At 37.2% G+C, this 10,000-nt stretch overlaps 1 protein-coding gene across 2 annotated transcripts in view; it reads left to right on the top strand.

Annotated features, from left to right (window-relative positions):
• Nucleotides 1-10,000, top strand: part of LOC115213288 (ras-related protein Rab-22A) — a 26,405-nt gene that overhangs the window by 11,669 nt on the left and 4,736 nt on the right. Inside the window, exon 2 of one of the 2 annotated variants that reach the window (XR_004997946.1) lies at nucleotides 3,627-3,779. The exons of the other annotated variant lie outside the window; for it this stretch is intronic. The gene's annotated coding sequence lies outside the window, so the exon portion shown is untranslated. The remainder of the gene's footprint in view (nucleotides 1-3,626; nucleotides 3,780-10,000) is intronic. 2 annotated transcript variants of the gene reach the window in all.

Here is a 10,000-nt window from a genome sequence, read left to right on the forward strand (position 1 = left end):
GTTAGTAAATGTGGTCAGGTTGACCTGAAAATTTGAACCCCTATGTTAAAAGTGCTGGGGAGTTTACATGGCAACTTAACCTTTGCCCAATTGAAAGTCGTGGCCTTTAGGGCAAAGAAAAAAGTTGTCTTCGATCGATTTGGGGGTGTGGAGGTCAGGTTTTTTGCGTGATATCAGTAAAACGTATGACTGCATGATTCTCAGGCTGTTTTGTATCAAATGCTTGCAAAAATTTCAGAAATTTTTGGTAACAAAGCAAGATTTATTCAAAAAACTTTTACTGGTCACTTTTAGTTGTTGCAGCTGCTTAAATCTTATTTGGCATTTGTTTCTGCCTATTTGCACATTTCCAAAACTAAAATGGTACCTGCTTGTGGAGTGTGATGAGATATATTTTTCACATTTTGAACCGTTCAAAAATTCTGCCGATAACTACAGAAATAATCAAAGAGATTAGTAAATTAACTATTCTTTGCACCAATTTTGTGGCACCGGCAAATGTGAATTTCGCTCCTGTTCGGTCACAGAGGCTTTTTACCTTTTACTTGTTTCAGTCATTTGACTGCGGCCATGCTGCAGCACAGCCTTTAGTCAAGCAAATTGACCCCAATATTTATTCTTTGTAAGCCTTGTACTTATTCTATTGGTATCTTTTGCTGAACCACTAAGTTACAGGGACGTAAACACACCACCATTGGTTGTCAAGTGATGTGTGTGGGGGGCAAACACAAACATATATATATATATATATATATATATATAAAATATATATATATATATACACACGACGGGCTTCTTTCAGTTTCCGCCTACCAAATCTACTCACAAGGCTTTGGTCAGCCCGAGGCTATAGTGGAAGACACTTTCCCAAGGTGCCATGCAGTGGGAATGAACCTGGAACCATGTGGTTGGTAAGCAAGCTACTTACCACACAGCCACTCTTGCACCTACTTATTATCGAATTTTTTTTCTTGCATGAAAGGCTTACACAGTATGTAAGCTAGCTCAGAAAAGCGATTACTATTCAGCAGCTGTTTCGCTTTTCAATTTTAATTTGAGCTCGATTTTTTTATTTCAATTGCATCAACGTTGATATACAAGGGATGAAAGTTTATAAATATTATTAAAAAGATAAACAAGATAGGTTACTGATTCTGCAAAATTGGGATCCGTGTGACTACATATTGTACCAAGAAGATTGTAAGTGCAGTCATACTATACTGTTTCAGTTTTGTGCAGAGACCTGATTGGTGTTCTGTTTTTTTCCCATCATGCTTTGCCCTTCACATTTGCATCCTTCAAGTTTCTCCAATTGCTTCTCAATGACTTTAAACATTTGGCATACTATTCTTTCACTTTTCGTTTTTTTTTTAATTCTTCATCCTTGTATGTATGTATGTGTATATATGCGTATGTATATGTGTATATATGCGTATGTATATGTATATATATGCATATGTATATGTATGTATATATATGCATATGTATGTATGTATATATATGTATATATGCATATGTATATGTATATATATTTTTGTATATATATATATCATCATCATCATCATCGTTTAACGTCCGTTTTCCGCGCTAGCGCGGGTTGGACGGTTTCGACCGGGGTCTGGGGAGCTAGGGACTGCCCCAGGCTCCAGTCTAGTCTGGCAGTGTTTCTACAGCTGGATGCCCTTCCTAACGCCAACCACTCCGCGAGTGTAGTGGGTGTTTTTTACGTGCCACCTGCACAGGTGCCAGAGGGGTCTGGCATCGGCCACGTTCGGATGGTGCTTTTTATGTGGGGGGGGGGGGTGCAGAAATATAGGGGAGCACCAGTGGGGAGGGGTGGTTCAGAGAAATGATGAAGAACGTAGGATATCAAGAGAGGGGTAATGCATGGTGAAATAGCGTATTGAAGAGGGGGGTTCGAAGAGTAGACACCTATAATGGTGGTGGGAGAAGCGACATCCGGTATAGATGGAGCAAAAATATAGAGATATCCGGTATTGGTGGTGGGGGTGGGCAGGGCGGGTGCACCGCGAATACACGATGGTTGATTATAGACGAGAGGAGAAATGGATAAATTAGTTAAAATAATTAGATAGATAGAGAAATTAGATAAAAATAGTTAGATAGATAAGAAAGCATGTATGATCGATCGAGAAGTGAAAATAAATAAGCATTCCCAATATAATAATAATAATAATAATAATAATAATAAGCAAACTGTCGACCGAGGATCAAAGGGACAATACTAATACTAATAATAATAGTAATAATAATAAATAATAAACAGCTCAACCACAACATTAGATTAGAAAGACTCTCTTATCTTGGGAACATTTCGTTCTTCGGCCTGACACGGGAATATGACGGGCTGGCTTAAAAATGCTCTTAGCAAAGGAAGAGGGGGGATGGCAGACAATATATAGGTATGTATATATATGTATATATATATATATGTGTGTGTGTATGTGTACATATAAGTATATATAGAGATATGAATAGATGTATATATAAATGTATATATACATATGTATATATACATTGGAGCTTGGTGTAACCATCTGGCTTGCCATTCCTCAGTCAAATTGTCCAACCCATGCCAGCATGGAATGTGGATGTTAAACGATGATGATGATATATATATATATATATATGTTTATATATGTGTAGATATATATATGTTCATACGTATATATATAGATAGATATGCTTTATTTAAAGCAGCAGAAAATTCAACAAAACCTGTTACTCTGAGTTTCCCGTTGCCGTTCACCGGACAGTTTTTGCTAGAAAAACTGTCTGATGAACGGCAACGTGAAACTCAGAGTAACAGGTTTTGTTGAATTTTCTGCTGCTTTAAATAAAACATATTACTCTACCACTGGTATTTGAGTACTCTTTTTTCCACCTTGTTTCACATTTATGTGTTTACTCCGGTATATATATAGATAGGTAGATATATATATGTACACAGACTTATATATATATATATTTGTGTGTGTATTTATATATCATAAGTATATATATATATATATATATATATATCAATATATATGTGTTTATATACATATACATGTGTTTGTGTGTGTATGTATGTATACACATACACGTGTATGTTTGTGTGTGTATATGTATATATGTATGTGTGCAGATGTGGCTGTGTGATTACGAAGGCTGAGTAATATTTCTGTAACAATATCATGTCTTTATAAATAATATGCAGAATTGCCATGATTCACATTCCACAAACTGTATATGTTTGTGTATGTGTTTGTATATATGTTGTATATGTTTTTGTATATATGTTGTGTGAGTGAGTGTGTTGTCCTGGAAGCTGAAGTATTCTTGGCTCGTCTTAGATTCAGGAAAGTTCAGATTGGCAATAATGACAGATAGGATGAAGAGATAGAGACTTATAACAGAAAAGGAAGCAGCTTTTCTACAAAACAACTTGCTGAAGGCTGTAGACCAGTTCATGATGACATGGTGGCAGAAAACACTTGGAATAGAACCCTGAAAGCCCCTGGGGTATCAATTTTATTTTTCTGCAATTACCAATTTTAACAAATCAGTTAATATTTTCCCCATCATTGTTTATGTATTCTGCCAACATTCCACTATTTTGTCAGTGCCTTGATGATAGAAATCACCAGGTTTTGATTTGAAGAATTCATCAAGTCAGATTTTCAGCTCCACATCATTGTTGAGCAAAATGCCATGCAGACTGTTGGAGAGCTATCAGAAAAGGTGATAATCTTAAGGTGCTGTACTAAAAGAATATGGTGAGTGTGGTAGAAGTTTTCAACCAAGCTCTTGAATAACATTTTTTACTCAAAATAATGACAAGTATTATCATGTTAGACATGCTTGTTGAGCCAGTGCATTTGCTGAATGTAAAGCTGCTCTGCATTGACTGTGCAGTTGTTTTCAAGCGTTTTGGAGTTGATTATCTCCTCCCAATCCCACCAAACACAGATGCAGTTCTTGCTTAGCTGAGGTGTTGCTCGCTTGATGGGACTCAGCCAATCCTTCCTCTGCTTCATATTGATGTAAAGACACCAGTTTTCATTGCTGGTGATAATGTGGTAAAGAAACCTTTGTGTCCCAGAGTAGCCTGGTAGTATGTGAACAAACTGGTGGTGATGGAGTTTCTCTTTTGTTCAGAACAGTGGCACCCATGCACTGAATGTTTGGGTCTTACATATCAAGCGAAAGTGTCAGGGGAGCATCTCGTCTACTGATCCAATTCCCTAGTGTGTTGGTGTGGATCAGCTGGGTCAGTCAATCCTCATTAAACTGAACAAAACGGTGGAATTGCGAAGAGTCTGTGAAGTTCAATTTTCCCTCCTTTCAGTGACAACACCTTCTCTTTACACAGTTCAAATGTCTTGAGTGGCCTTGGCAGCTCTGGAACTTTGATTGAAAATAAAGAAAATCAGGAGTTGAAAATATTCATTTTTTTTCCTACTCCACCATAATATGTTGGAAAAGAGGTAAAATTTATTCAAATTTCAAAATAAACAAAAGTTGTAGAGGGAAAATGAAGCTTCAAAAAAAAAAACCCCATTAAGCACAGCACTATGATAAAAATATTTTTTTGTGTTAATTCAGATAACATTGGAGAGAAACAACTGAATTTATCCAACAATCCAATAAGAGTCAGGCTTGGAAAGATTGTGGAAGCTGAATAGATAGCTATAAGCGTAGTTCTAGATCAGATATACATAGTAATGGAAGCCAAAGAAAGAAAGCAGTTTGTGCTTGTTCTGCCATGTGTAGTGTTCCTGATTGCTAAGTTGTGTGCTAGAGAGAATTGAAATGTTGGTGAGATGTGTGTGAGGAATGATAATGGCACACTCCACTTGAAAAGAGGCATGCAAGTGCTACCATAAGAGGTTGTTAAATGTAGAGAGAGTATGAAAGTGAGGGAGTCAACCTGAAGTAGACCCAACAGAAGGACTAACAATTCAAATTGATAGCATTATGGGAGACAGTGATTAAGCATATGAAGGCAGAGAAAGTAGCTGGTTTATTAGAGATAGTTGTTAACATGCTTAAGATAGCTGGTGAAATAGGATGCAGATTAGTCACTTGAATAATCAATCAGGTAATACAGGTAAGCCTCAAGGGCAAAGGGGATCTACTAGAGATAGGAAACTACAGAGGCATCAAGCTGTTGGACTAAGTTTAAAAAAGTAGTTGAAAGAGTTTTCCATCTAAGCTAATACAGTAATTGACAAGAACAGTATTAACTTAGATGGAATACAGTTTAGTTTTGTGCCTGGAAGAGGTACCATAGACGTCACTTTCCTAGTGTGACAGATGCAGGAGAAGTATTTAGCTAACAATAAGACTTGGTACTTAGTATTTGTTGACTTGAAAAGGCCTTTTGACTGGGTGTCACATTTTGTTACCTGGTATTATATATAAGGAAACTAGGGCCAGTCAAGCTATGTACATAGTTACAGTCTGCAAGGTGAGTCTCAGCAATGTCTTGAGTTTGGAACTTCTCATTCAGATAGGTGTCCATCAAGGCTCAGATCTCATCCCCTTTTTCTTTATTATAGACCTCTCTGCTCTAACAGGAGTTGAAAACAGGCTCTTCGTGAGAATTTCTCAGTGTTGATGACTTAGTTGTTAGAGAAGAATCAGTAGATTTGGAGAAGAAATTCCAGACATGGAAACAAAACTTGGAATTGAAAAGTTTTCAAATAAACCTAACGAAGACTAAAATTTTAGTATGTAGGGAAAGAAACAGGACAACTTCTACCATCAGGGAAATGACTGTAATCGAAATGCAGAAAAGGATCAGGCAGAAATTCTATACAATGTGAACCCAAGATATAACAGGTTCACATGTAGGCTAACAGAAATTACTGCAAGTGCATAGGCATAGAGGCAATGAATTACCAGGTGCACATGGAAGCAGACAGTCTCTAATACCTGGGAAAATTCTCTAGAAGTAGTTGATAGCTTCTACCTAGGTGACTATTCTATTAGGAGATTTGTGCTGTGAAAATTTAGTAATCTGAGAAGGTACAGGTTCAAAAAAGTTCAGGGATATTACCCTTAATAGCAACTAAGGACTTTTCTATCAGAGTGGAAGGAAGACTGTATGATGAGTGCATGCAAACTGCAATGTTACATGATGGTGAGACATGGGCTGTAAATGCAAAAGATTTGTGAAAACTAGAAAGGAATGAAAGCAAAACATGCTTTGCTGGGAATGTAATGTTAATGTCCATGATTGATGGAGTAGAAATAAACTGAAAGAGAATATCATCAAAGGATTCAGATGATGCAGTACCGAAGGAAAAAGACTGCTCTGGATTAATCATGGACTGCATATGGAAATTGGCGGCAGCTGTCTAAAGCAAATGCAACTAAGGAAGACTTGGATGAGATGGCAAAGTCTGCTACTGAGGTGTTACCTCTCTCAAAGATGACAAAAGATAATTACAAATGGTAATGATTGAGAAGACACATCTACCTGTACGAGCATTCAGGTATTGTGATGTAGGCTGGAATAAATAATACATATATCTACAACTAGGACTTATGCTTATTTTATACCTGCTAAATTGTCATCCGGTACTTTCTTGCCTTTTCAGTACTCTCTCATCTATTGTCTCTCACCTTTTTTATTCATTGCACAACGTCACCTGTATATCTGATCAGGTCATATATAAATCCATCTTCTGAGTATCAAGAGAGTGTGTGGGATCTGTTATCTTATACACTCCATCACTCTATCATTGCTATCTGAACTGCCCTTTAAATGTGCTCTCCATCACCCCCTCCATACTTGCAACTGTCTATCCCCACCTTTTTCTCCTCCAGATTGCTCATTATTGACATCACTTACACTCTCTTACCTTCAACCATTTTTGCAACCATCCATTATTCATTCTCTCTCTCTCTCATATTGCAATCATTGTTTTTCTGCCTTCTGAGTCTTCTCTCTCCTCTTCACCATTGCTCATCTTCGCTAGTCGCCTTCTTTTCTACTGACCTTATTGATTATTTTGCCTGAAACAAATAATTACAACATTAAGCAGCAGAAGACTTTTTGTCTTGTGGGAAGCAAGACAACCTCACCAGTGCTGTTATAGGGATGAAATGCACTGAGTACACTCTATAATGTGGAACAAGTGGAAGAAAGAATGTTGAGAGGGTTGTCCTTTACTTTTGACTTGTGAAGGACATGATAACCTCTCCTGTGCTGGTGCCATGGTAAAATGCCCCTGGTACACTCTTTAAACTGGCTGGTGTTTGGCATTCATCCTAAGAAAGAAACCAATTCAAAATGAAACAAGAGTCCCAATATGTCCCAATAATAATTATCTCAGGTTGTGATAACCTGTCCAAACATGTCATTTCTGATCCTCGTACGAACTGAATGTCTACTATACTGATGACTGTTTGTGCAAAGTCATCCATTGCCAACAACAACAAATCTAACTGGATTCTTTTCTAGTATGCAAACAAAGTAACTGGAGAAATATATTTTAGTGTGTCTATGTATATGTGCACACACCTGCATGTGTGTACACCATTTAAGAATGGTTAAGAAGTTCTCTTCACAGTCATGTGATCTTAGTATCCTGATACATGGAACCTTGGGCAAATGCCTTTTGTTTTTGCCTTAGGTCATCCCTAGTTTTGTGAGTGAAACTGAGTAGACAGAAACTTCATGGAAATCTGTTGACTGGATTGTACTCAAAATACAAAAGTACCGCCTTTTTCGAGCACAGTGTCATACAGGTTTTGTCTGAGGGTTATTTGAAGGATTCATGTGTCTGTGAAATGTTCCACAGATTGCATGCTAATTCAGTGACCTAGCCCTGAGCTAAGTAAATTTGGTACATGGAAACTGAAAGAAGCCAGTTATGTATAAAGATATCATCATCATTTAACATCCACTTTCCATACTGCCATGGGTTGGACAGTTTGACAGTTTTTTTTTTAAGGCAGGATGCCTCTTCCTAATGCCAACCACTTTATGGAGTGCTTTTCTGTCTGTACCACCAGCACTACTGAGATTGCCAGCTAACTTGCATGACAGAAGAAAAGGAAAAAGCTTCCACTACTAAATAGGAAGTATCTGAGAAAGACAGGTGCTTTTATTCCAGATCTTGAAAAGCTAAGGTAAGATAGCGGGACAAGTGCATGTGTCTTGCTCCAGAGGGGATAACATAGCTTCTCCACATTATATATGTATAAATATATATATATATATATATATATATATATATATATATATATATATAGGGAGTAGGTGAGGAGATAAAGGAAGATAGTGATGACATGCAATCACTATCTTCGATGGCATGCCAGAGTAAATTCTCAAGGTACAGGAAGGTAAGCATAAGGGAAGATATGGATGGTGGGTCATGGGAGGGAAAGTGAATAATTTCATAGAATGTAAGAAGGGGGTTCACAGGTGGTGAAAGATGAGGTTGGAGGTGAATGTAGGAAGTGATGGGTAAGGGTGGAGGTGCAGTTGAAGGAAATAGTATGAAGAGGTGCTAGGTGAGGGATATAGGAGTTGTTCAGGGAGGAGAATAGTAGAATGATGTGGCAAGGTAGAGGTATATAAGGGCACTATAGTAAATGGGAGTTGAGGGTAGAAATGAGGGGTCATTGAGAATGATAGCAGATAAAAGTATAAAGAATAGGGTACAGACAAGGAGAGATATCTGTGGCAGAAAGCACAAAAGGAGGTGATTGGTGGAAATAGTATTGGAAGGGGTGATAATGAAAATTGTAAGTGGTTCCAGGGAGGGAGGTAATCAGACAGGAGGTTTTTTTTGCCAATTTTGCTTTCAGGTGATTGCAGCAGCTGAGTAGTAACATAGGGGAATGATAGGTATGAGGGGATGAGAATCGGGGAAATGCTTGACTGGTCAGAGAAAGGGGGCAGGGCCTCACGTATGTATGTATATGTGTAAATATATGTATGTATGTATATATATATATATATATATATATATAAAACTGAGAATGTCTGTATGTGTGCATCACTAAAACTCTAGAACTACCTTACCAATTTCATTAAAATTTTATACATGCCTTACTTAGGGTCATGGGCCAAAAATATTTTCAACTTCATGCCTAATGCGATCCCAGAGCAATCTCTTACACTATTTCAGTATTATGCATCAAAAGTGAAACAATAACATCTCTATTGTAATGTGAGATAATACTTTCAGTTTTAATAGTTTCACTATTAATACTTTCACTATGTATATACTATATACTAATGCACCGTTCACAGCATAGTAAATAATTCCTGTAGCTACTACATTGGATCTAGCACCATTTTTAAACAAAGATTTAAACACATTTACACTCGTTTAAATATAAAGAGAATAGCAATTCCACATTACTAGCCAGCCACGTACATCATCTAATTAATAGAAAAGTACAGTATAAACTTTCCTGGGCTATAATAGATTCGGGTATCCCATATCAGGGCCAACATTCTAGTTGTGGACTCTGCTTAAAAGAAGCCCTCAAAATTTTAACCCACAACTTGCCGCATTTGCTTAATAAATACAATGAGGCCTTCACTACATGGAAGCACACAGTCTTCCGCACTGTGAAAATCTTTCATGAATGTAAATATAAGTTCACCCTCCACAAATAGCACCCACATGCAAACCCCTATCATCATTAATACATACCCCTCTATACCTCTTCTATCTCTCCTATACCTCTTCTATCTCTCCTATACCTCTTCTATCTCTCCTATACCTCTTCTATCTCTCCTATACCTCTATATCTCTTATTCATATCTTATATCTTACATCTCCTCATCACTTTGTGAGATAAATATTAATTCTTTAATTTATCCTTAATTTATTTTTAAACCTTAACCCAATAAATCCCCTAATATAAATCCAACTCCCACTCATAAATAATTTTAAAATAACTCTAAAGCTACTGACCTTAGCCAGAACAGGCACATCCGATCGTGGCCGTTTACCAGCCTCGTCTGGCA

This window comes from Octopus sinensis, linkage group LG1 (genome assembly GCF_006345805.1).
Source record: "Octopus sinensis linkage group LG1, ASM634580v1, whole genome shotgun sequence".
In the NCBI taxonomy this organism is placed as follows: Eukaryota; Metazoa; Mollusca; class Cephalopoda; order Octopoda; family Octopodidae; genus Octopus; species Octopus sinensis.